The 25830-nt window shown below is 37.4% G+C and overlaps 1 pseudogene; it reads left to right on the forward strand.

The window, feature by feature from the left end:
* The first annotated feature begins 1450 nt into the window (after positions 1 to 1450).
* LOC147409911 (uncharacterized) overlaps positions 1451 to 25830 on the forward strand; it is a 29351-nt pseudogene continuing 4971 nt past the window's right edge.

The raw sequence follows: 25830 nt of genomic DNA on the forward strand, positions 1-25830 counted from the left end.
GATTTTCATCAGTGAATCGAATTTCTTGAACATAACAACTGCTGTAATATATATATATTTTTTAACTACTGTAATCTGGTTCACAACTAGGCTGAACTCTTTGCTGAAAACAGATCTGAATTGAGTTTGTTTTCTTTTAATTATCTTTAACGAATTACTAAACCGAATTGAGATTGTCCAAATGATTTGTTGTTGAAAACTGAGGCACAATAGCCATTCTTATAATGTTATCTTTCATCAACCCATTGATGACATTGTATTTTTGCCATTAAAGAGAACCAAGAATCGTTTCTGCCATTGATGACACTGTATTTCTGCTGTAATATTTCTTGTTGTTGTTAACATATGTTGCTGATCTTTTAAGGTCTTTAATGGTCACTCATTGAAAATCTTTCAATTACATCACCATTGATGTTGCTGTAATTAAACTCGAAATATTTTTTTGCTCGAAATTTCAGAATAAAACGTTTATTTTATTGCTGAAACACAGCCACAACAGTCACAACGTTTGCTGAAATTATTGTTCTTGCTGAAACTTAGATTCATTTGAAAATGAAAATGACTGATTTATCTATGTTCTTGTTCATGTTTGTTCTTGCTGGATTTATTTATTTATTTATTATTATTATATTTTTTTTTGCTGAAAATTCATTCAGTAGAATCTGTAATTTCCGCCATTAAGGAATCATTGAACCTTTGTTTCTGTTGAGATTTGTTTTCATTATCCGTCTCCCACACCCTTCTATATTAACGTTGCTGCTATCACTTTATAGATTACCGCAATTGTTTCGTTTTAAAATATATATATATATCTGAATCACAAACGGACTGCTGAACTTTGAGGGTATTGAACTCTAGCTTCTGATTAAGTACCTTAAAGAAGGAGGCTGATTTATTGTTTCTTCTTGCTGGGCTTTGTTTAGAAAAAAAAAAAAAGGGATTTGTAGTTGCTGTTTGTAGGTCAGAAAATCGAAAATTTGGAGTTGCTAACTTCAAACGGCCATAACTTTTGATCCGGATATCGGAACGACTATTAGTGCATATCAAATCGAAGCTCTTTTCGAGATCTACAAGTTGAACCAGGCATAGCCTCGTTCCACACCGTTTCGACCTTCAATTCCATCATTTTCATCACTTTTCGGGACTTACAATATTGTTGCATATTTTTGTTTTGTTTTCGTTTATTTTAACTTACAGGATTTCAACCATGAGTAAGGAAGGGGGAGAATCAAATGAGACCGACTTAAAATTATTCATCAAGGCCGTTCATGATCAATTTAAATTGTTGAATTCAAGATTGGACAATATGGAATCCTTTAATGAATCTAAACCATATCGAAGACATGAGTTCGACGGAGAAGAAGATATTCATTCCGAAGCGGAGAGAGTACATTATCGACGGGATAAGAAAGTAGATTTCAAATAAGATAACAATTTGGGTAGCATAAAGATGACGATTCCGACCTTTCACGGAAAGAATGATCCTGAATTATATTTGGAGTGGGAAAGAAAAGTTGAGCACGTTTTTGATTGTCATAATTATTCCGAGGATAAAAAAATAAAGCTAGCCGCCGTGGAATTTACAAACTATGCCAATATATGGTAGGATCAATTGGTGATCAATAGGCGCAGAAATGGTGAAAGACCTATTCGATCATGGGATGAGATGAAGTCAGTGATGCGTAAAAGATTTATTCCTAACCATTACTATCGAGATTTGTATATCAAACTGCAAGGGTTGGTTCAAGGTTCCATGAGTGTAGAGGATTATTATAAAGAAATGGAGATTGCCATGATTAGAGCAAGCATAGACGAAGATAGAGAAGCAACTATGGCTAGATTCATTACCGGATTGAACAAAGAAATTGCTGATGTGGTTGAGTTGCACCATTATGTGGAAATGGAAGAGTTATTGCACAAAGCCATTAAAGTGGAAAAACAAATCAAGTCTAGAAGGTTTAGATCTGGATCATCTTCTAATAATCCGTGGAAACCAAATTGGAAAGACAACAAAATTCCTTTCAAACCAAAAGAAGACGTAAAGTTGAAGCCTTTGGTTTCTATTCCTAAAGATAGACTTGAAACAAAGCCTCTTATTAAGTCACGTCAGATTAAGTATTTTAGGTGCCAAGGGTTTGGACATATTGCTTCTGAATGCCCAAACAAGAGGGTTATGGTTGTATTGGCAAACAGAGACATTGAAAGTGCTAGTTCAAGTGACAACGAGATGCCTCCATTAGAGGATTGTTCTGATGTTGAAGTAGAAGAGCCTGTGCATGGTGATTTACTTGTCACCAGGAGAGCTTTGAGTATACAGCCTAAGGATGAAGGAGATGAGGAGCAACGTGAGCATATTTTTCACACAAGATGCCATGTGAAGGATAAAGTTTGTACATTGATTATTGATAGTGGGAGTTGTACCAATGTTGCTAGTACCTTGTTGGTAGAGAAGTTGAATTTGAAATGGCAGAAACATCCTAAACCGTATAAGCTTCAATGGTTGAATGATTGTGGAGAAGTGAAGGTAAACAAGCAAGTTCGGGTTCCTTTCTCAATAGGCAAGTATGTGGATGAGGTTATTTGTGATGTGGCACCGATGCATGCCAGTCATATATTGCTCGGTCGACCATGGCAATTTGATAGGAGAGTGTTGCATGATGGGTATAAAAATCGTTATTCTTTTGTAATGAACAATCGAAAAATTGTATTGGCCCCTCTCAAACCTTTACAAGCTTATGAAGACCAGGTTAGGATAGCAAGTGAGTGCAAAAAGAGAGAGAAACAAAAGTGTGAGCAAAAAGGAGAGCAAAGTGAGCAACCTGGAGAGAAGAATAAAGTACTGAGTGTACTTGCTGACAAATATGATGTTAAAAGTGTAATGATAGCAAGGCCACAAGTTCTAGTTCTTATGTACAAAGATGTTTATTTTTCTACTGACGATCTTAACTCCTCTTTGCCTAGTGTTGTCTTGTCTTTATTACAGGATTTTGAGGATCTTTTCCCCGAGGAGATTCCACATGGTTTACCTCCTTTAAGAGGAATTGAGCACCAAATAGACTTCATACCTGGTTCTGCTATACCAAATAGACCTGCTTATAGAGCTAATCCCGAGGAAACAAAGGAGATACAGAGGCAAGTGGATGAACTGTTGCAGAAGGGATTTGTAAGGGAAAGTCTCAGCCCATGTTCGGTTCCTGTTCTCTTAGTACCAAAGAAAGATGGAACATGGTGCATGTGTGTGGATTGTCGAGCTATTAATAAGATAACGATAAAATATAGGCATCCTATCCCTAGGTTAGATGATATGTTTGACGAATTGCATGGCTCTCGTTTGTTTTCTAAAATTGATCTAAAGAATGGGTATTATCAAATTCGCATGAAAGAGGGAGATGAATGGAAAACTGCATTTAAAATTAGATATGGGTTGTATGAATGGTTAGTAATGCCTTTCGGTTTAACTAACGCCCCTAGTACATTCATGAGATTAATGAACCATGTTTTGCGTGCTTTCATGGGAAAATTTGTGGTAGTTTACTTTGATGATATTTTAGTCTATAGCAAAAATGTTGATGACCATGTGAAGCATTTGCATGCTGTGTTTAGTGTGTTAAGAGAACACCAATTATATGTTAATCTTAAGAAATGCACGTTTTATATGGAACCTGTTGTGTTTCTTAGATTTGTTGTTAGTTCGCAGGGAATTAATGTTGATGAGGAAAAGGTAAGGGCAATAAAAGATTGGCCTACACCTAAGAATGCGAACGAGGTAAGAAGTTTCCATGGTTTAGCAAGTTTTTATCGAAGGTTTGTTAAGGATTTTAGTTCTATTGCTGCACCTTTGAATGAACTTGTTAAAAAGAATGTTGTTTTTAATTGGGTTAATGTGCATGATCAGGCTTTCCAAACTTTGAAAGATAAGTTAACTAATGCACCTTTGTTGTGTTTGCCAAACTTTGATAAAGCTTTTGAAATAGAGTGTGATGCATCCGGGATTGGAGTAGGAGCTGTTTTGATGCAGGATTCTAAGCCAATAACTTATTTTAGTGAAAAGCTAAGTGGGGCAGCATTGAATTATCCTACTTATGACAAAGAGCTTTATGCACTAGTGAGAACTCTTCGAACATGGCAACATTATTTATGGCCAAGGGAATTTATCATTCATTCTGATCATGAGAGCTTAAAATTCCTGAAGACCCAAGGTAAGCTTAATAAAAGACATGCTAAATGGTTGGAGTTTATAGAAACATTTCCTTATGTAATTAAATATAAACGTGGGAAGGAAAATGTTGTGGCCGATGCATTATCAAGAAGGTACGTGTTACTTACTTCATTGCAAACTAAACTACTTGGTTTTGAATTAATTAAAGATTTGTATGCCAATGATTCTGATTTCAGCCAAGTATGGAATGCATGTGCTAAGTGTGCATCTGGTGACTTTTATAGGCATGAAGGATTTCTTTTCAAGAAAGATAAATTATGCGTGCCTAATTGTTCTATTCGTGAATTACTTGTAAGGGAAAGTCATGGGAGAGGTTTAATGGGTCATTTTGGTGTCCTAAAAACTTTAGATATCTTACGTGAGCATTTTAATTGACCCCATATAAAGCATGATGTTCAATCTATTTGTGACAAGTGCATTACATGTAAGCAAGCAAAGTCTAAAATTCGACCGCATGGCTTGTATACCCCTTTGCCTGTACCTAATCAGCCTTGGATTGATATTTCTATGGATTTTGTTTTAGGATTGCCAAGGACTCAAAATGGTAAAGATAGTATATTTGTTGTTGTTAATAGGTTTAGTAAGATGGCCCATTTTATTGCATGTACTAAAACCAATGACGCAACACATATTGCTGAATTGTTTTTCAAGGAGGTAGTTCGATTGCATGGGCTACCTAAATCAATTGTTAGTGATAGAGATGTTAAGTTCCTTAGTTATTTTTGACGTACTTTATGGAGTAAATTAGGAACTAAACTTCTATTTTCTACTGTTGCACATCCTCAAACGGACGGCCAGACTGAAGTAGTTAATAGGACACTCACTACCTTGTTGCGTGCTATCATTCAAAAAAATTTAAAACAATGGGAAAAGTGTTTACCACATATTGAGTTCGCATATAATAGGATTATTCATTCAACTACTTCATTTTCTCCATTTGAGATTGTTTATGGTTTTAATCCTTTAACGCCTGTGGATATTTTACCTTTGCCTACTAATGAACATGCTAATCTTGATGGTAAGAAAAAGGCAGACTTTGTGAAAGATTTACATGCCAAAGTTCGAGCTAACATTGACAGGAAGAATGAGCAATATGCTAAGCAAGCCAATAAGGGTCGTTTGAAAGTTATCTTCCACCCTGGAGATTGGGTTTGGGTGCACTTGCGTAAGGAGCGGTTTCCTACCCAAAGGAAATCAAAATTGCAACCTCGAGGAGATGGTCCATTTCAAGTCTTGGAACGGATCAATGATAACGCCTACAAAGTTGATTTGCCAAGTGATTATGGTAATGTTAGTGCAACTTTTAATGTTGCTGATTTATCCTTGTTTAATGTAGGTGATTCGAGGACGAATCTTTTCGAAGAGGGGGAGAATAATGGAGATCGAGTTGCTGTTTCCAAGTCTTCTCAAGAACCATTGCAAGGAATTGGCGGTCCGATGACTAGGGCAATGACAAAACGGATGGAAGAGGCATTGCAAGGCTTGATTGTGGAAGTCCAATACAAAGAGGCCATTCTAGAAGATTCTAAGGCTAACTTCGGAGATATCAAAGTTTCATCAAGGATGGTCAACTATCTTTTTATGCAAAAGGTCAATTTGGAAGATCAATTTGAATACAAGGGTTAATTGGGAATTTGTATGTTCTAATTGTCCTTAGTTTGAATTCTTTATTTCCTAAGGACTAATTAGATTTTCTTTATTTTTCCAAGGACTAATTAGAATTAATCTTGATCTAATTTGTCCATAAAAAGGCACCTCATTTTGTAATTGGGACACAATTGATGATTTACATCATATGAGATTTTGAAGTTTATTGAAAGAAACTTTAGTTTTGATTCATGCTTTCTTTATGGGTTCTTTATGAGTTTTCATTCGAGTTCTTGAAGAAAAGACATGACTCTTCGACTTATCAAGGAAGTGATCAATCCTTGTGGTGTCATTAGATTGAGGTTTCAAGGACTTAGTTTCGTTGGGGTTTTAATCGGATCAACATTTTAATTGTTTTAAAAACCATCTATAACGTTTGAAGCCTAGAGGAGATCATCAAAAGAAGGTCTTAATCTAAGAAGCTTCACATCATTATCGTTTGACCTAGTCTTTCTTATCCACTTAGTCAATCATAAGCTTCCTAGCCCCCCTCTTATTAGAGTGATGGTCCCTAATGAGGTTCTCACCATCAAATGCAACCGTGGACAAAGGAGAAGAAGTAAGTTTGAACAAGGCAAAGATTCTAGAGAAGAAAACTCAGTCATTTTGCCTGGAAACGATGTCCTGAGTTCTCAATCTGTAATCAAGTCTGTTGTGGGTAATTGTCTCTAGTTTTTGAGTCTTGAATCCAATTTTTTTTTATCAATTTAGCAATTGAGTCTGTCTTTTTTTAATCTCTTTTGAGTCAAGTTAGTTTGTCGAGTTTGCAATGGTGTTAGACAGCCCTGTAGACATGAAATGTTCGCCATGAACCTCAATGCTACATTGTTTGGAGTCGCCACCATTATTTTTTGAAAAATGGGTATGAATGGGCACCCGAATCAATTTTTTTGAAAACTATTTTTTTCATAGCATTGTAGTGACTCTCATGTGTTGGAAAGGACAAGGTCTACCTAAGATCTAGGTAATGAGGTCCGGTTAGGGGATGGGGAAGGTGTTAGGCATCCCATCCTCTCCACCAAAGGTGGTTACCTTACTTGCCATTTTATTTTCTAAAAAATCTTAAGAAAATAAATATTAAAATGCATGATAAGGGTGGTGTGTGCATTGGAGTGAAATGTCCCCTTAACAAAGGGTTTTGATTTCAACATGATATTAAGGGCATTCTGTGGAAAAGAATGACCCATGTAGTCACATTAAATTTATGAATATGAATGTAGGTTTGAGCTTTTAGAGAGACTCCATGATGGAGTTCCCTTGAGACCACAATCTTGATGCATGTATGCATGGTTAGAAACTTAATGTTTCACCCCATCAAGAGGGTGACACATTTCTTCATCATTGCCATGCATAGGTGAGTATGTGCATTATGTACAATATGATGCATGAACTTAATGTTGAACCTTAGTCCAATCTACCAGGGATGAGAAAGGGTATGTATTACATCCTAAATGATTTCTAAAAGAAAAATAAAGTAGAGGGTTAGAAGAAGAATATGCAAGCTTTGAAATAAATAAACTACATGTTAAACCCCACCTTGTCCCTTGATGAACTTGAACCTTGAAAAATAGGCTTGGGAGTTGAGTGAGATGGTTGAGGATTGAGTTGAAGTTTAGAAGATGAGAGAATGAGTAGAGATTTTGGTAGAGTTTTAGGTTAAGAGATGGGGGCTTGAGTGCATGAGTTATTCTTCGAAAAGTAAGGGTATTTATAGAGTTTTTGGAGAACTTTTGAGAATAAAGTGGTCCAACCCTAAAAATAAAAAAAATGAACATGAGGTTTAGATTGTTTTTTTTGGATTTTCCATTTGTATGAGGGTCAAGATGACATTTGTGAAAAAATCCTAAAAGCATTCTTTGATCTTTGGTTTTTTGGTAAATAAAAGTGAGAGAATAAAAGTACTTTTGAGAAAATGAATAAGGGAGTGACATGTGTAAAGGTGGAGTGGTAGGTGAAAAGTAGACCTTGGTTCATTTTTAAATAACTTATAAAGTAAGGGTGAAAGGATATTTTTTGAAATGGACCAATGGGAGAATAAAATACTTTTTGGGAGGGTGAGTAGGAAAATGACATATGTAAAGGTGAAGTGATAGGTGAAAAGTAGATCTTGATTCATTTGTAAATAACTCATAAAATAATGATGGATGTATGTTTTTGAAATGGACTAATGGGAGAACTCCATGTATGTACTTGAAGATTCCCTCCTTTTGAGGGTATGATTGAAAGTTTTATCACCTTTATGGATTATTACTAAAGACCAAAGTATCTTTTTGGTTTGACCACACCTTTTGAGAAGGGCATTCTTGAGTTTTCACAAAGGGGGAGTTAACCTTCCAATTAGATCATGCATTAGGTATTGAGGGCTTATAGGAGATCAACATGTGTCACATTTTGAGGGAATGTGAGAGAATGGGCTTGGTGTTGGGCTTGGTATTGGGCTTATGGAATGGGTTTGGTATGGGGCTTAGAGAATGGGCTTTTTCTTGGGCTTAGGTTTGAATAGGAAATAGATTTGGTTAGGAAGTAGACTATGGTTAGGGTATGGGTGATGGATCGGTTAATGAGAAAGGGATATGGATCCGGGTTGGTTCAGGAAGTTGGGTTAGGTATGGATTTAGATTAGATTAGGGAAGTGGTATGGAATTAGATTAGATTAGGGACAAGGTTGAGCATGCAAACTATATGACATGATGCATGTATGCATGAAAATAATGCCAAGTGGCAATGCGGGTCCGTCGAAAAGCTTGAGTTCTAAATCGGCATCAATTTGAGAAAATTTGGATTTTCCTAATAGGTTCATGCAAATTAGGGTGTCTACAGCTGCCCTTCTTTGCAGGAGTTGCTTGCAAAGAACTGCAAATAATAAATTAGACCCTTTATTTGCATGAATCCAAAATAATTTATTGCATGATGATTAAAAACGTCGGATGGATTGAGGAATTTTTTTTTGTGGATTGTGGCTACCCAAGCACGGGATTTGACAGGGTTAACCTTTTTGAAACCCTTGATTTCGTGGCACGGAGCTCATTTGAAATCGTGGATATAATTTTCTTGAAAATTTTGAAAGTGATTGACGTTTTAAACCATGTAATGCAATTTTGAGATATTTTTCTTTTTCCTTGTTAATTCTAAATTTCGAACTTAGTTTCCCCTTTATGGAAGTTATAGGATCATCTTGAGAGAGCTTAGTGTAGCGTGACCATCCTTGAGAGAGACTTGCATGATGGTATGATATTTGAGTATTTGGTGTGTCATCATGCCTCGGATGTGAAGAGAATCATCGTTGACCAAGCTGGTTAGATCAAAGTCCTAGAGGATGTCTTGTTGCCTATTACGCTTCCCAAGAAAATGCTTGAGTGGTTCTTTGCTCGTTATTCCTTCTTGTACCCTACTTTTAATGAGAATGATGTAATCCTATTTGAAATAAATGAAATAGGTTTTTTACGTAGTGGCCTCAGATATATCTACTGCTTTCGAAAACTCTTGATTTTAAGAAAAGTCATAGATTCTTCGTCATAGGCCAAAAATAGTAATTTTGATGATGTATTTTTTTTTGTTTTTTTTATTTTAGGTTTTAAAAGATTGCCTTTGTTGAATAATTTGTGACAGACTGTGTTTGAAAACTCTGAAAGTTAACGATCATGGCGCCTTTGTCAAAGGCCGAGGATACAAGTGTCAGCTAATCCTTAACCTCTTTAGAGTCATCTCCGAGACTGAGAATTTTGACTGAGTTATCTTAGTTACATCTGTTGGAACATTGAAGACTTCAAGATTTTTTTCGTTCACAGTTTATACTCTTGCGGGCCAGGAGTTATTTTTTATTTTTTTTCATTTTTGCCCCTGGCGCCAGTTACGGTTTTCACCAGACCCGATTTCCACATTTTTGCACATCGACGCCCTTTTTGGGTTTTCATCGTGTCGGTGGTTTTGATCTTGCCCTAGACTGATCTTTTTACTTACAGTGCCCTGACGGGTTTTCACCATGCCCTTTCAGCCTATCCTTACTTTATAGATTTTTACTTTGAATACCTCCTTGATTTCTCTGTGCCCCCGTGGCTTAGTGATTCAAGTTGAGCTGCGAGATCGAACACTCTACTCTTCTAGTGGCGCTCTTTCTTGAGTAACAAATCTGGACTCCCCTCTTGAGTTCCTTCGAAGATTTTCATGGTGTGGTGACTCAAGTTGAGCTTCGAGATTAATGACTCTACACTTAAGTCACTCTTTTTTCTCAAATATTTGACCTGACTTCCCCTCTCGGGTCTTCCAACGACCTTGGTGGCTTGAAATCCCAATTAAGTAGCAAAATCAACTATATCCTGACAATGTTTTTCATGACGTGCTTCCACTATGATTGACTTGCCTTGAACCATTCCCTGATCTGAGAGGACTTTAAATAGGATGAAACGTAGGCTTAGGCTAGGTTGTGAAAGGATGTAAGGAAGGCTGAGTCTGGATTTATTGAGGGGTAGATTGGACATAGGGTTTGTCTGTTTTTGTTTCGAAAATATGATCTATGTCTCCTCTCATCATCACACGAACTTGTTTAGGTAGGAGATTTGGGTCGAGCTTGAGATCAGACATTCGAAGTTTTTGACTTTTTGATTTTTTTTGTACTTTTAACCGTTCACAGTTTATCCTCATGCAGGCCAAGAGTATGCTTTGGTATTTTTGTTTTGACTTTTGATTGCTTTTTTTATTTTTATTTATTCGATTCTCTTGATAGCAGTGACTTGCCCCAGTCCTGGGTTAAGAAATGAATGTGATGGCTCAAAAATGGTTAACTAAGGGTAGATAGTTGTTCAGGTAGTGGAAAGATAGCCTCTCTTCATTTCAAAGGATGACTTCAGGCGTAATATTTTTTAACGGTGTCAGCATTGATCGGTTGCGGAAAGACTTCCCCGTCCATCTCTGTGAGAATCAGCGCTCCTCCAGACAGTACCTTTTGGACGACGAATGACCCCTCGTAATTTGGACGAAACTTTCCTCTCGCATCTTCTAGTATTGGTAGAATCTTCTTCAGAATTAATTCTCCGGTACAAACTCCCAAGGTCGAACCTTCTTGTTATAAGCACGTGCTATTCTTCGTTGATACGTTTGACCATGACAAATTGCTGAAAGACGTTTCTCTTCTATTAAGTTCAACTGATCAAATCGGGCTTAGACCTATTCTGTCTCATCCAATTCAACTTCTTTAAGATTCGAAGGGTGGGAATCTCGACCTCAACGGGCAAGACCGCTTCCATTCCGTATACCAATAAGTAGGGTGTTGCCCCAGTCGAGGTTCGGATTGATGTTCGACAAGCGTGTAGAGCAAATGGTAACATCTCGTGCCAATCCTTATAAGTGACAGCCATTTTCTCGATGATCTTTTTGATATTTTTGTTAGTGGCTTCGACTGCTCCATTCACCTTTGGTCTGTAAATGACTGAGTTGTGATTGGTGATCTGAAAATCCTTACACATCTTAAACATGTCTTTGTTCTTGAGATTTTTGGCGTTATCAGTTACTATTCCGCTTGGGAGGCCGTATCGACATTTGATGTTGTTCTTCACAAATTTCAAGACATTGCCGCTTGTAACATTGGCGTAAGATACTGCTTCTACCCATTTTGTAAACTAGTCGATGGCGACCAAGATGAAGCGATTCCCATTGGAAGCTTGAGGATTGATCTGCCCGATGACATTCATGCCCCAGAGCGAGAAAGGTCAGGGAGAAGTCATATTGTGTAATTTTGAAGGTGGCGCATTGATCTTGTTGGCATAGATTTGACAAAAATGGCACTTTCGAACATGTTGGTACCCTTCGCTCTCCATGGTCGTCCAGTAGTAACCCATTCTCATAATCTTCTTTGCGAGCATATGTCCATTCATGTGAGGTCCACAGATTCCTCCATGCACGGTCTCGATTAAACGTTGAGCTTCTGTTTGTGTTATACACCTGAGGAGGACCTCGTGATGCGACTTTTTGTATAAGAGTCCACTACTCAAGAAAAACTGTCCTGCCAATCTTTGAATAGTCTTTCGGTCCATCATCGTGGCATCGGGTGGAAAAGTTCAATCATCTAAGAATGCCTTGATGTCTGCATACCATGGGTTTTCTTCAGGTTTTTCGATCTCCACAGGCAAGCAATATGCTGGCTCATCTTGAATACCAATCTCAAGAGGGTCGACTATGGTATCTTCGGAGATGCTGATCATTGATGCCAGAGTAGCCAATGCATTTGCAAACTGGTTCGTAGCCCTCAGCATATAAGTAAATGAGATTCGGAGGAAATTTGAGCTTAGATCCTCGAGATACTCATGATACGGAACCAGCCTCTGCTCTCGAGTCTTCCATTCTTCCGTTGTCTGGTAGACTACCAGACTTGAATCTCCGAATACATCTAGTTCATCCACTTCGAGGTCGATCGCTGCTTTCAATCCCACGATGCATGCTTCATACTCGGCTTCGTTATTCAAACATTGAAACCTTAGTTTGACCGTAATGGGAATATGAGTTCCGTCTGGCTTGACCAGGACTGCCCCAATTCCGTTTTCCTTTTGATTTACTGCTCCATCGAAATACATTTTCCAACTAGATTCTTCATCATCGCTCTCAACTTCATCAAACAAAATGGCTTCATCGGGAAAATTTGTCTTTAGTGGCTCGTAGTCGGGCAGAGGGTGTTCCGCTAAATGTTCAGCAATAGCTTGTCCTTTGATGGCTTTTTGAGTAACATAGGTGATGTCAAACTCAGATAATAGTAGCTGCCATTTTGCAATGCATCCCGTTAGTGCCGGCTTCTCGAAGAGATACTTTAAGGGGTCCATTCGAGCAATGAGCATAGTCGAGTAACTGAGCAAGTAGTGACATAGCCGTTGTGATGCCCAAAAGAGGGCACAACATGTCTTTTCGAGGGTTGAATAGTTTACCTCGTAACTTGTGAACTTCTTATTAAGGTAATAGATGACTTGCTCTTTCTGACCAGTTTCATCGTGCTGCCCCAATACACAACCCATGGAGTTTTCTTGCACGGAAAGATACATCAGTAGAGGTCGAGCTGGTGTAGGTGGAACCAAGACGGGTGGATTAAGCAGGTATCTCTTAATCTTGTTGTAAGCTTCTTGATAGTCTTCATTCCATTCTTTCGGCTCATTCTTTTTCAGTAGTTTGAATACTGACTCACAGATCGGTGTTAGTTGTGCGATGAACCGACTAATGTATTGAATTCTCCCTAGGAATCCACTGATCTCTTTTTCTGATTTAGGTAGCTCCATATTTATAATGTATTTTGTTTTAGTCGGATCGATCTCAATGCCTCTTCTACTAACAATGAACCCCAATAGCTTTCCTGACGTGGCCCCAAATACACACTTTTTCGGATTAAGTCTTAAACTGTACTTCCTTAATTAATCAAATAATTTTTTCAAGTTTATCAGATCATCCTCATCGAGATTGGATTTAGCTATCATGTCGTCCACGTATACTTCTATCTCCTTGTGGATCATGTCATGAAATAAGGCAGTTATGGCTCGTTGGTAAGTTGCCCCAGCATTCTTGAGACCGAATGACATAACCTTGTAGTGAAAAGTGCCACTAGGTATGATGAACGTAGTCTTTTCTTGGTCATCTTCTGTCATTTTTATCTGATTATAACCCGAGAAGCCATCCAAGAAGGAGAACATACCGTGCCTTGCTGTATTATCGACCAAAGTGTCGATGTGTGGTAATGGAAAGTCATCTTTACGACTGGTCCTGTTCAGATCTCGGTAGTCTACACACATGCGTACCTTTCCGTCTTTCTTTGGTACAGGAACGACATTAGCGAGCCATTCAGGGTAGGTGGATGCTACGAGAAACCCTACTTGGAACTGCTTCATTACTTCATCATTGACCTTAAGTGTCCATTCTGATTTCAATTTTCATAATTTCTGCTTGACTGGCTTCCTTCCCGATTTGATAGGTAACTTGTGGACGACTAGATCTGTGTCTAACCCAGGCATGTCTTGATAGGACCATGCGAAGACATCTTGGTATTGTTGTAAGAACCTTGTCATCTTTTCTTTCTGCTCGATCATTGATAGGGTTCCGATTTTGACGATCCATGGGTCATCTTCGGTGCCTAGGTTCACTGAATTTGTATCATTTATATTTGGCTGGACACCCTTCTCATGACGTACCATGAGTTCTTTGATTTCTTTTGGAGGATACTCAACCTCCTCCTCTAACTCTTCTTTGATCCCCATGAGATCAAAGTCGAGCTCGAGGTCAAGGTCGTATTCATCTCTTTCATACTCTATTTTGTCACAAGGCTCATTCAACTGAGGAAATTCTTTTAAAACCTTCGGTATTTTGAAGATTTCTGATTTTTTTGGATTTTGCAGAGTTTTTGATTTTTTTAAATTTTGAAAGATTTTTGATTTTTTTGAGTTTTGTGGACTATCTGTGCTTCTGAAATAAGATAAAGAAAAATTATGCAAATACATTAGCAACAAAGGTGAGTCCCCAAAACAGTCTTGCTACAAGGACAAGGGCTCATTATGGTCCTCGGACAAATGAGATTTTGCTAATGACATTTTTTTTTGGAGGCCGTAGGGTTTCTAGACCCATGGCGGCCTCAGAAGTGACTGGGTACTCCTCTCAATTTTTGAGGACTTGCCCATCCTCTGCAAGGTAGATAAGTTGGAAGAGTGGATCCCTTGATGGTTCAGATATGACCATCACTTCCGGGTGACTGTCGTCAAATTCAGGTGTTGGCATTTGTAGGGTGGGTGAAATTATGACAGATCCCCAATCGATTTGAAAGGGAAACAATGATTTTCCTTTTTCGCATATTACGATTTCTGCCTTAGTGGGCTCTTCTTCTTCTTTTTGTCTTCCTTCGGAATCCCCTCCGAACAAGATGTCCATACCATTTGTAAAGGAATGTGGGGACTCAACGATGCGTCTTCTTGCGATTGAACGGGCTCGATACTTACAACACTTGGCTCTCCTATGTGGCTTGTCGGTGATAGTTCTGATAAATCATCTAGCCTCTTCGAGGATTGTGGGTAGCTGACGTTGATGTGTGGTACTTTGCCCACGTTCCATACATTAGGCTCTCGGTTCTATCTTCGTGCAAGTCGAAGCTCCCTCTTTTTTTCATTAATATTAGAGATGTCCTTCATCGTAGGCTTGAATCCAAGACCAAAGTAGGGAATATGTTTTTGCATGCTGATCAAAGTGGCCCTGCATTTTCCTTTAGGCCCTAACCCTTGTTTTGGACGATATCCCGCATTCTTCATCACTCGTCCGATCATCAGATTTGTTTTTGACAGCTCTGCCCTTGTCTTCTTTTTCCCCCTTTTGATATGATTGACAGTTATGAACTGAAAGAAATGGTACCACTCATTTTTCCCGGTCATTTCTACATCAATATATGGTATATCCGGTGGTAGATCGACTGGTATGAGATTTTTTATTAGAACCGATATCACACTCTGTCATATGATGAATTTGACTCGCTGGTGCAAGGAAGAAGGGATTGCCCCTGCGATATGGATCCAAAGTCTTCTTAGAAGGAGATTGAATGCTGAGGGTATGTCTAGAATTTCAAACGTCACTTCAAACGTGCACGATCCAATGGTGACTAGGAGATCTAGTTCCCCTAACGACTCAGTCTTCCTACAATCAAAAGCTCTAACAGTTCTCCTAGTCGGTCTGATGTGAGACATATCCGCGTTTAGCTTGTGTAACGTTTGTAAAGGACAGACATTTAGAGCCAAACCATTGTCGATCAGTACCCTCGCTACCATCATACTTTTGCACATTATCATAATATGTAATGGTTCAAGGTGACCACGCCCTCCACTGATGAATTCGTCCTTCGTGAAGGTAATAGGATTGGGGGTTATGATCTGTCCGACCGTTTTCTCCAATTCTTCTGGTGAGGTGATCTCAGGCACATGTGCACCACTAAGAACCTTAAGTAGTGCTTCCCGATGTTGCTCTAAATTAGTAAGAGGTCGAAGATGTTGATCTGAGTTGGCATCTTGTTCAACTGTTCTACTATGTTGTACTCACTCTTCTGAATGAGTTTGAGGAGGTTCGATGCTTCTTCTGTTCCTTTTTCGACATTTTGTAACATCTTCCCGATCTGGTCATATGACCAATGTTCGTTACCATGGTTTCTTTCGATTTCTCAACCCTTGTAGACGTCACAATCATCGTCTCATAACTCCATGGGACGGTTTGGCTTGACTGGTATGGGAAGGATTTAGGGGATATGTGGTCATGGGTTGAGGATCTGGTTTTAAATGGAGGATAAGGGGTGGCGGGTTGGTTTTGACCGTTAATGTAGCGATGTTTGGGGTTTGTAGATTGGTATAAGATAGGATAAGGGGTGGTCGGGAGGAGAAACTTGAAGTTTGAGGGGTCGGTGCGGTGCAGGGTATGATAAGAGGTGGTCGGGAAGAAGATTATGAAGTTGGTATGGTGTAAGGTTTAACGAGAGGCGGCCGAGAGGACGAGCTTGAAGTTGGTAATGTGTAAGGTATAATGAGAGGGGGTCGTGAAGGATTTGAAGTTTTGGAATTGGAGTGAATGGTGAGATTGGCCAGTTTGACGGGAAGTTGGGATGGTGGTTGGTTGGCTGTATCTTGTGGTAATGCATTGATGCTTGATGATGTTGGTTCTTTCCTCAAATTGACTCTAACTTTAGAGCCAATAGGTGCTATCAAAATTGAAGGGTTGAAGCTTGGTTCATCCCTCTCTATGGAATTGACTGTCGGCCCATTGCCTCCCCCATTATGTGTCGGTAATGGAATTTGATTGATGTTCTACTGAGGTGCTTGGGTTGTCGGACCATCCAAGATGATCGTTTTCCTGTCGATTAGATTTTGCACTTGGTGCTTGAGTTGCCAACATTAGTCGGTGGTATGCCCCGGCGCACCCATATGGAATTCGTAGAATTGATTGGGATTATACCCTGATCCCTTTACCGCCTCTGGGTTTGGCTGCTTCTTAGTGGGATATTCTCCCCTGAGTAATGTTGGGAGTAGTTCTGACAGAGTCATAGGTAGGCGGGTAAAGACTCGAGGGACCTTGTTGGGTCTGCGCTGCTCGGTTTGATGATTTTGGGCATCCAATGCCATTATATTTCTCGAAGTTCGGGCACTTGAACTTTGGCGGTAATGGTGCATTAGGGTATATGCACAGATCTCTAAATCTCATGTAATCCTTTTTGGAAATTAGTAGAAACTGGCGTTTGTCGAGAGGGGTTGGTGCCTAACACATTCCAACCCCGTAACGTGATTCCCAGACCGAAGTCTCTTTTTATTCGTAGATTAGTTGTTTTCATCTATTTATAGTCAATATTCGGTTCTTAGACCGTAATAACTAGGTGGTGACTCCCAAATCTCAAAAGTCAAAAGCAGATCCGCACACCCCACGGTTCGAGGGCGCTTTTACTTAGCCTAGTCTAAAACTTAGTTTTCGGAAAATCCGTCTCCTGAATTCTCAACTGGTGGTACTCAGATCACAAATCGATCTTAGAGAAATACTAGGTACCCTACAGTTGGTTAAACATGTCATTGATTTATAGAAAAAGGTATTTATTCTTGATGGTCATTTGATTCAACTTCTAGTAATCAATGCATAATCGAAGTGGCCATCTTTTTTCTTGAAAAATAGAACCGGTGCTTCCCAAGATGAGGAACTTGGTCGAATAAACCCCAAGATCATAAGCTCAATTTGTGCTTTCAACTCTCGAGTTTCTACTGGGGCCATTCAATATGATGTAATGGAGATATAACCTGTATCTGGTACCAAGTCGATAGAAAACTCTATCTTACGACATAGCAGCAAACCAAGTAATTCTTTTAGAAAAACATCCCCAAATTCCTTGATTACTTCTATCATATCCGACGACGCCTCCATCTCCGATACTCTCAAAGTTTCCAATTGGTTATACAAAGGACCGTCTCTTATATACCTGGATCCTTGAACCTTGACTCTCAGATATCCTGGCCTTTTAAAGACAACTGATCTCGTCAAGTAGTAGACATGGGCATGGTTCTATATTAGCCAATCCATCCCTAAGATGACATCGAAATCACAACAATCTAATCTCACGAGGTCAGTAATCATCTCCTGGTCCTTTATCCTAATTACACAGTTTCGACATAATTTCTAGGCTATCTGCCAGTTTTCCAATGGTGTAAATGGTCTCATTACCTGACTCATGTACAAAATTTCTAATTTTAGCAACCATGCAATCTCAATGGAAATGTATGATCTAGAGGATTCGGTATCGAATAAAACTTGAAATCTTTACATTAGAAATTAAGATTGTACCTTTCAACACCTCACCAGAAATGGATATCTTTTCTTAGGTCAAATGATAAATCCTGCTTTGGGGTTTGGGAATCACCCCTGTCCGTGGCTGTGATAGAAGGCAGCCTCTCTTGAAATGTCTTGTTTGACCACATATGAAGCATGTCAATAGGTCTTTGTGGGGTGGGTAGTTGATAAGATGGAACCAATGATATCAGAATCTACCTAATTGGTCATGATGGCCTCACTGGAGCCCTAACTGCTCCATAACTCGACGATGTAGAAGCTTGGTACTATGGATATATGGGTCCAAAGATACTCGACCTCTTGACTGGATAAGATCTAAGAAGAAAAGAAGCCTGGGGTCGATTAGTTTGCCTCCTTGAAGTCTGTAACTCCATCTTTTCTCGTTCAACCCTTTGAGTTCGACTCACCATGTCTTTGTAGCTGTTGGTCTCAATCACTGACATCCTGGCCCTTAGGTAGGGTCGTAGTCCTCTGGAAAATCTACGAGCCCTCTATAGATCAGTCTGAATGAGCTCGGGTGCGTATCGTGACAATCTGATGAATTTCAGCTTGTAGTCTATCTCGGATAGATTGCCTTGCACCAATCTCAAAAATTCCTAGTGTTTGATTTCTTAAATTGTCTCAGGTATAAATCTATCTAGGAATATCCTCTCAAAGTTGGCCCACTCAAAAGGTCCATCTCCTAAAACATTTCTCTCAAAACGTCACCAATGATTGGCATCCCCATCGAACTAAAATGTAGCCATCGTTACCCATTAATCTCTCGGGCACTGCATGACACTCAAAATTTCTTGAGTTTTCAAAACCTACTCCTCGACCTTGGTAGGGTCAGAGGAACCTCCAAATCTTGGTGGACATAATTGTTGGAAGTTCTGTAACCACAACCCTAGATTTGTCTGTGCTTGGGGTGGGGGGGTTCTCACATCCCTCAACGATACAAATTGTTGCCATGGTCCCTATGGTGGATCCTAGGGTGGATTAGGGTCGCCTGTGAAGAAACCTGGTGCTCCCTCAACTCAACCATTTTCTCAGCTAGTCTAGCCTATGACTCGAACATCTCTTCTCTAAACTTATTCTAAGACTCAGCTATCTGTCCCATAAATGACATTAGTTGTGCTATTAGATCGGGGGTCTAATATGAAGCATATCCTGCCTTTGCTGTGTTTTGGTCTCTCCCTCAGCCTCTACCTCGTCTGCTTATCTCATTTATGTTTATCAACAATAAGGCATTTATCAACATAAGCCAAAATCATTCTTATGAAAGCATAATTACTAACTTAACTAGGAATTTACTAATAAACACCATTTTCATTACTAACAGAATGAACTTAAAATCCTATCCTAGGCTTTATGGACTTTTAGACACAGAAGAGCTCGTAATCCCAATAAGGAACAACTAATGAGCTCTTATACCATCTATGACATCCTTGAAACACTAACACAAATCCCAAAGTTAAATCTTAAGGTACCAGGTGGTGCCTTGAAATTTCGACATGGTTTCCTCTATTTATGTTAGCGTTCCAAGGCACTCGAAAATCTGATAAACCAATATACAATAAATCTTGTATATATATATATATATATAGGGAAATGTTCAGCAACAAACATTTTGGCAAAACATTTTTGAAAATATGGGTTACAGGTTTTGGAATGGCTGATTTTTGGTGAGGATGATCTCTACAGGGAATAGATCATCATCACCAAAAATCAGCCCATTCCAAAACTTCTAACCCATCAAAAATGGTTTACAAAAAATGGATGGTTCACAATTTTTCAACCTGTTAACATGGGGCTAGAAGTTTTGGAATGGGCTGATTTTTGATGAGGATGATCTCCTCACCGTAGAGATCATCCTCACCAAAAATCAGCCCATTCCAAAACCTATAACCCATGTTTTGAAAAATGTTTTGCCAAAATGTTTGTCAAAATGTTTGTTGCTGAAAGGGACCCATATATATATATATATATATATTATATATATATATATATATATATAGATATGCCAAAAATGTATAAGATGTGGAAGACGGTAAACTTCAAACAACGTAGAGTTAGATTAGACTTGTACAAGGAGTAAAATATACAAGATTACAAAAAAAATATCCTCACTCTAACATAAACCTAACACTCAACCCAAAATTTATATACATCCCCTCGACGAACTGACTCTTAGTGGATGTAGTCCCAATGCTCGCCAGGTAACTGACTCTGATCGTCGATTTGACCAACCAAATTCTTTTCAATTGCTGGTTCTACGCTTGCCTCACCAACTACAAGCTCTGAAACTAATAAAAAAGGAAGGAGAGGGTGAGTAACAATGGTTACCCAGTAGGTCCACATACAATTCTGATTAATTATCTCTCTTAACATGAACGAATAAGCATACCAAGTCATTTAACACATGCAAGATTTTATAGAATAAATTACGAATAACTGGTACATATAATCAGCGATAAACAACTAAACATTTTAAAACTCACATTACATCAATCAGCATTACTCACATTTTTTTTGTTCAAATCTAATTGACAACATTGAAATAGTAACTATGTTTTTCAGTTTATAATTTAAAATAAAGCAACATATACATAATACACAATGGTGGAGTAGTAGAATTAAAAAGCTAGAATTCATGACTAGATTAGTCCCAATCAGGACATGATGTTACAATACTTTACTAGTTTTTAGTTTATGATTTTATAGCTAGTCGATGCAATGTACTACACTTGATTGACCATTTATTCGGTTTAGGTTTGTCGTTTTACGTGACTGTAAGCAATGGGTTTCTTTTCGATTTGCTAGAATGTTCGACTACTCTAGATTGTTAGTGATCACTGACTAATCATCGTCTATGCCTATCAAGCGTGCCTGATATTTTCATTATACAACCCCATTCGTATACGACCACCTTTACATTACAAGTTCACAAGTAAAGATAGAGAGGAATAATCCTCGATTCCAGTTGTGACTCTACTCTCATATGCGTCCCATAACACATATGAGGTTGGTTGACCTTATCGTACATCCCAAGATAGTATATTACTCCGGATGATATGATATACTATCCCTTCAGGCATTCACAAGCTCATTAACAACTTACAAAATAGCTACACAACATACATACACACACACACACACACACACACACACACACACACATATATATATATATGAAAATAAATGAAAAATTAACATTACAAGGTTGAGAATGGATATCCTATTTTTTACTATTCAAAAGTGACCCATTGACTTAAAACAAAATAGTACAAAAACATAAACGAATGCCTTGCGGTATTAGAAATTAAATAAACATGCAACAGATATCATTATCTCTAGATATCCGTTCACCAACCCACATACAATACAACAATGTAAAATGCAGACATCACCCCTCAGGTGTGATTCTGGCATTTTATAGTTTAATCTCCTTTTATTATTTTTCAATATTTTCACTTTTCATCATTTCGAATACAACATTCATTCAATCAAAAAATTATCGAAATTTACAAAAATGTGGTCTCGACAATGCATAGAACAAAATTATCAAAATTGTGAAAGCCGGTGGAAATTTGACTAAGTGTTGGAAACACGATTTTTCAAAGTTCTTTAAATTGAAAATGGGTTTTTGAAAATGAAAATCTTGAACATAAGATTTGACATCATATAATTTTTATGGCTCAATTCAAAGTAACGTAAAAGATATTTACTTTTGAAAATTTGATGAAAATGTTGAAATTTACGTTTTGTTCTTAAAACAAAAAAATGGATTTTAATCCTTTAAGATTTGGATCTTGAAACCATTCCCATTGTTCTTAAAGGGGGGGGGGTAAAACCTTAATTTCATTAAAGAACTTAAAATATTTTTTCTTTAATGAAATAAATGATAGATAAATGCATAAAAGCTATGTGGAGAACAAAGCAAAAGGAAAAATTCATTTTTTCTGAAATTTTTGTTCTGATGGTGGCTGACGACGCAACCGTCAGCAAGCTACAGCTTGTGTGAAAATTTGATTTTTCGACCACATTTTTTGGATTTCGTCGACGATTCTTCGATACACATTCCGACCCTCGATAATTGTTAAAATACGATTAAAACACATCAAACATATAGTTCTAGCATGAATTTAAAGATAAAAATAAAAGATTTATACGATTTATAAACACAATACATTCGATAAAAATCCTAGATGCATATTTTTGCAATCTACGAATTGAAAGTCCCCTATCGAAGTTCGTGATTGTCTGATGTGAAAAGCTAGCATGGAAGTCAAGATGAGGTAGCACGAACTTGAGATTGAGTGTGTTTGGTTGCGTACGAACGGTAGTTGGCATAGATTTTGGTGACAACATTTTCTTTTCTTTCTACTTTGGATGAGGAGTCCACCATTAATTAGATGAAACCCCAAGTGAAAATGTATCGAAACCCAATCGGAGTATGTGGCTGGTGTTTGGTGGAGAATGAGGAAGAAGAATGCAAAACAGGGATCGAAGATGGTAAACTTGAAGGGATCGTCGATAATTTCTTCTTCTTCGTCGAGGCTTGATGATGACTCGTTTGCAACGGATCTAGGTAAGAAGCGGTTGAAACCCTTGGGTTGAGAATTGGCTGGGTTTGGTGTCATTGAAGAAAAAGAAAGTGAAATAAAATAAAATGAAATTTCTTTTATATAAAGACTGGAGGGGCATACTTGGTATTTTTTCATTTATTTCGATAATTGACGATATATTTGGACTTTCTAGACTCAAAAATGGATGAATGAATACTTTATTCTTAATAATTTTTCTTTTCGGACCTAATGGTGCGATCAGATTTTATTAATTCTTGCTCTAACAAATTTCACCTTTTTAGGTCTCACCTGACATGAAATTTGAGTATTTTATAAATATTTCATCCGAACACAAATTCGAACGTGCTTTATACGCTAAAATATGTTTTTCGACCATTTTGAATCTAATGACAGAGTTAGATTTCGTTAAAAATTAACAAAACAAAATTCGAGTATTTTACCTTAAGTCTTTCTTAAAGAATTTTCTCTAAATTTCACTATTTGATTTTCTCGAGATACGAATTAAAAACTCGGGTTAGTACATAACCTGCTAAGTCAACCATATTAATTGAAAAATTGGTCCCTTAAAAATTTCTCATATAAGTAGGACGAGTTCACTTAGGATAGTTTTTTCGATAACCATACGCACAATAACTCAATGTTTCCTCAATAATTTTACTCAACCTTTTAACAATTTTTAGAGTCGCAACCAATGTAGAATTTCCTACTTCAACTTTTCAACCGCCAATTACATTAAGCTCCATGATGATAAAATTGCTAAATTAGCAACCACAACTCATTCAAGAACAATAAGTTTTCTAATAACAATAAGAGAATGTTGAAGCCCTAGTCCATAAGGGGATCCAATTAAAGCACCCACATCTATCTTTAGTAGAAGAGAAATTTAATTAATTCAAAAATGTGGATATTTCATTTCTAAAAAATCTACCACTTTTGTAGGATATTTTTATTTACTAATTTCAATTTCACGAGAAATTCCATAATTTTCTATCCATAGGTCATAACCCACTTCCATTTGAAGCCAAAATAAATATCGATCAGGTTACAACACAAACCATATCGAAATTTCGACATGACTTCTTCTGTTTATGTTAGCATTCCAAGACGTTCAACCTGTTCCACCTGATAAACAAAATCTATAATATCCTGTATATACATATAAAATATAATAATAACAGAAACCTATATACATCTAATAATGTACTATAGATCAGACTATGAAAGGATAAACGAAATATAGGATTATGCAAACATTCCTCACTCTAACAAAAGTCCTAACGCTCAGTACAAGACCCATAATACTATCTGAACGAACTAACACCACTAGGAGGTATAGCCCCAATACTCCTCAAGTAATGGACTCTGATCGTCTATCTAACCTATCAGATAGTCCTCACTTGTGTTCTTCACCGTCCTCTCTAAGCATCAGATTTGAAACTAAAAAACTGAATAAGGAAATGGTGAGCAATAATGGTTACCTAGTAAGGAAGCAAACAATTTTTGCTAATAACCTCTCCCAACATGAACGAATAAAAATACTAAATCATTTTAACATATACAAAGTTTTACAGAGGAAACTACGATTAACTGCTACATATAGCTAGGGTGAATAACTAAATATTTTAAAACTCACATTACATAATCAGTAGTACTCACTATAACATTTTCTTTTTATACAAATCTAATTGACTAAATGGAAACATTAAACATGCATTTCATTTTCTATCAAAATAAAGTATCATATACATAATACATAATGGTGGAATAGTGGAATTAAAGAGTTGGGATTCACGATTGGATCGTTCCCAATTGGGACATGATGTTTCATAATAAAGTATTACTTAATAATTTTGTGGCTGGTCAATGTTTACCATACTTACGGGACCATTTATCCAGTTCAGGCTGACCATTTGACGTGACTGTAAGCAATGGGTCTTTTTTGATGTGTCAGAACATTCGACTACTATAGATTGTGAGTAATTACTAACTAATCATCTTCGTCTATGCCTATCAAGCGTGCATGTAATTCCCAAATATACAACTCCATTCGTACCACCTTTACATTACAAGTTCACCAGTAAAGATAGAGAGGAATTAACATAGATTTTAGTTATGACTCTAGTCTTATACATGTCCCATACCACGTATGAGTTTGGTTGTCCCTACCGTATATCCTAATATAGTATATCACTTTGGATGATATGATAGACTATCCCTTCAAGTATTCACAAGCTTTTTAATAGTTCACAAAATAGTTACATATACATACCATTTCATTTCTTTGAAAATAATAAGAAATTTTCTTTGAAAATAAATAAGAAATTAACATTACAGAGTTGAAAATGGATATCCAGTTTCCTACCATGCAACTATGTTCACGAGTCCTAAAATAAATAATAGAACAAAAACATAAATTGCGTCTCGCGCTACAAAAAATAAATAAACATGCAACCAATATCATTATCCCTGAATATCCATTCATTAACCCACACAAAATATTACAATGTAAAATGCAGACGTCACCCCTCGGGTATGACTCTTACATTTTACCATTTTCATCCTCTTTTCCCTTTTTTTTATTCTTACACTTTTTTTTTCTTATGTTTTCAAACACATCCTTCATTTTTCGGATTCATTCACTCAAATATTCATTTTTCGATATCAAATTCTTTTTCACACTTTGAAATTCATTTTTATCATTTAAATTGAAACTTCACAAAACTTATATCAAAACAAGGTCCGAACAGTACACATAACCCAACGAGCGGAAATAACCCGATGAAATATCCTACCCACGTATAATTTGTTATAAAATATAATTAAACATATCAAATATGCAATTTCTAGTGTGAATTTAAATAAAGAAATAAAATTCTATATTTTTAAAACATATAACAAATTTTCGTTAAAACCCTATATGTAATTTTTATAATCTATGGTTATCAATAGAAATTGAGAGTCCTTACAATTCTCTGTATGATAGGATCGAAGAGCGTACACAGAAATCTATATAATCGATGAGAAAATCGAGATGACTGATTTTTTAATCTGGCCTGGTGGTTTCGAAAATCTCAATGC

Source organism: Akebia trifoliata, chromosome 2 (assembly GCF_017979445.1).
Source record: "Akebia trifoliata isolate Shusen 1 chromosome 2, ASM1797944v1, whole genome shotgun sequence".
Lineage (NCBI taxonomy): Eukaryota > Viridiplantae > Streptophyta > Magnoliopsida > Ranunculales > Lardizabalaceae > Akebia > Akebia trifoliata.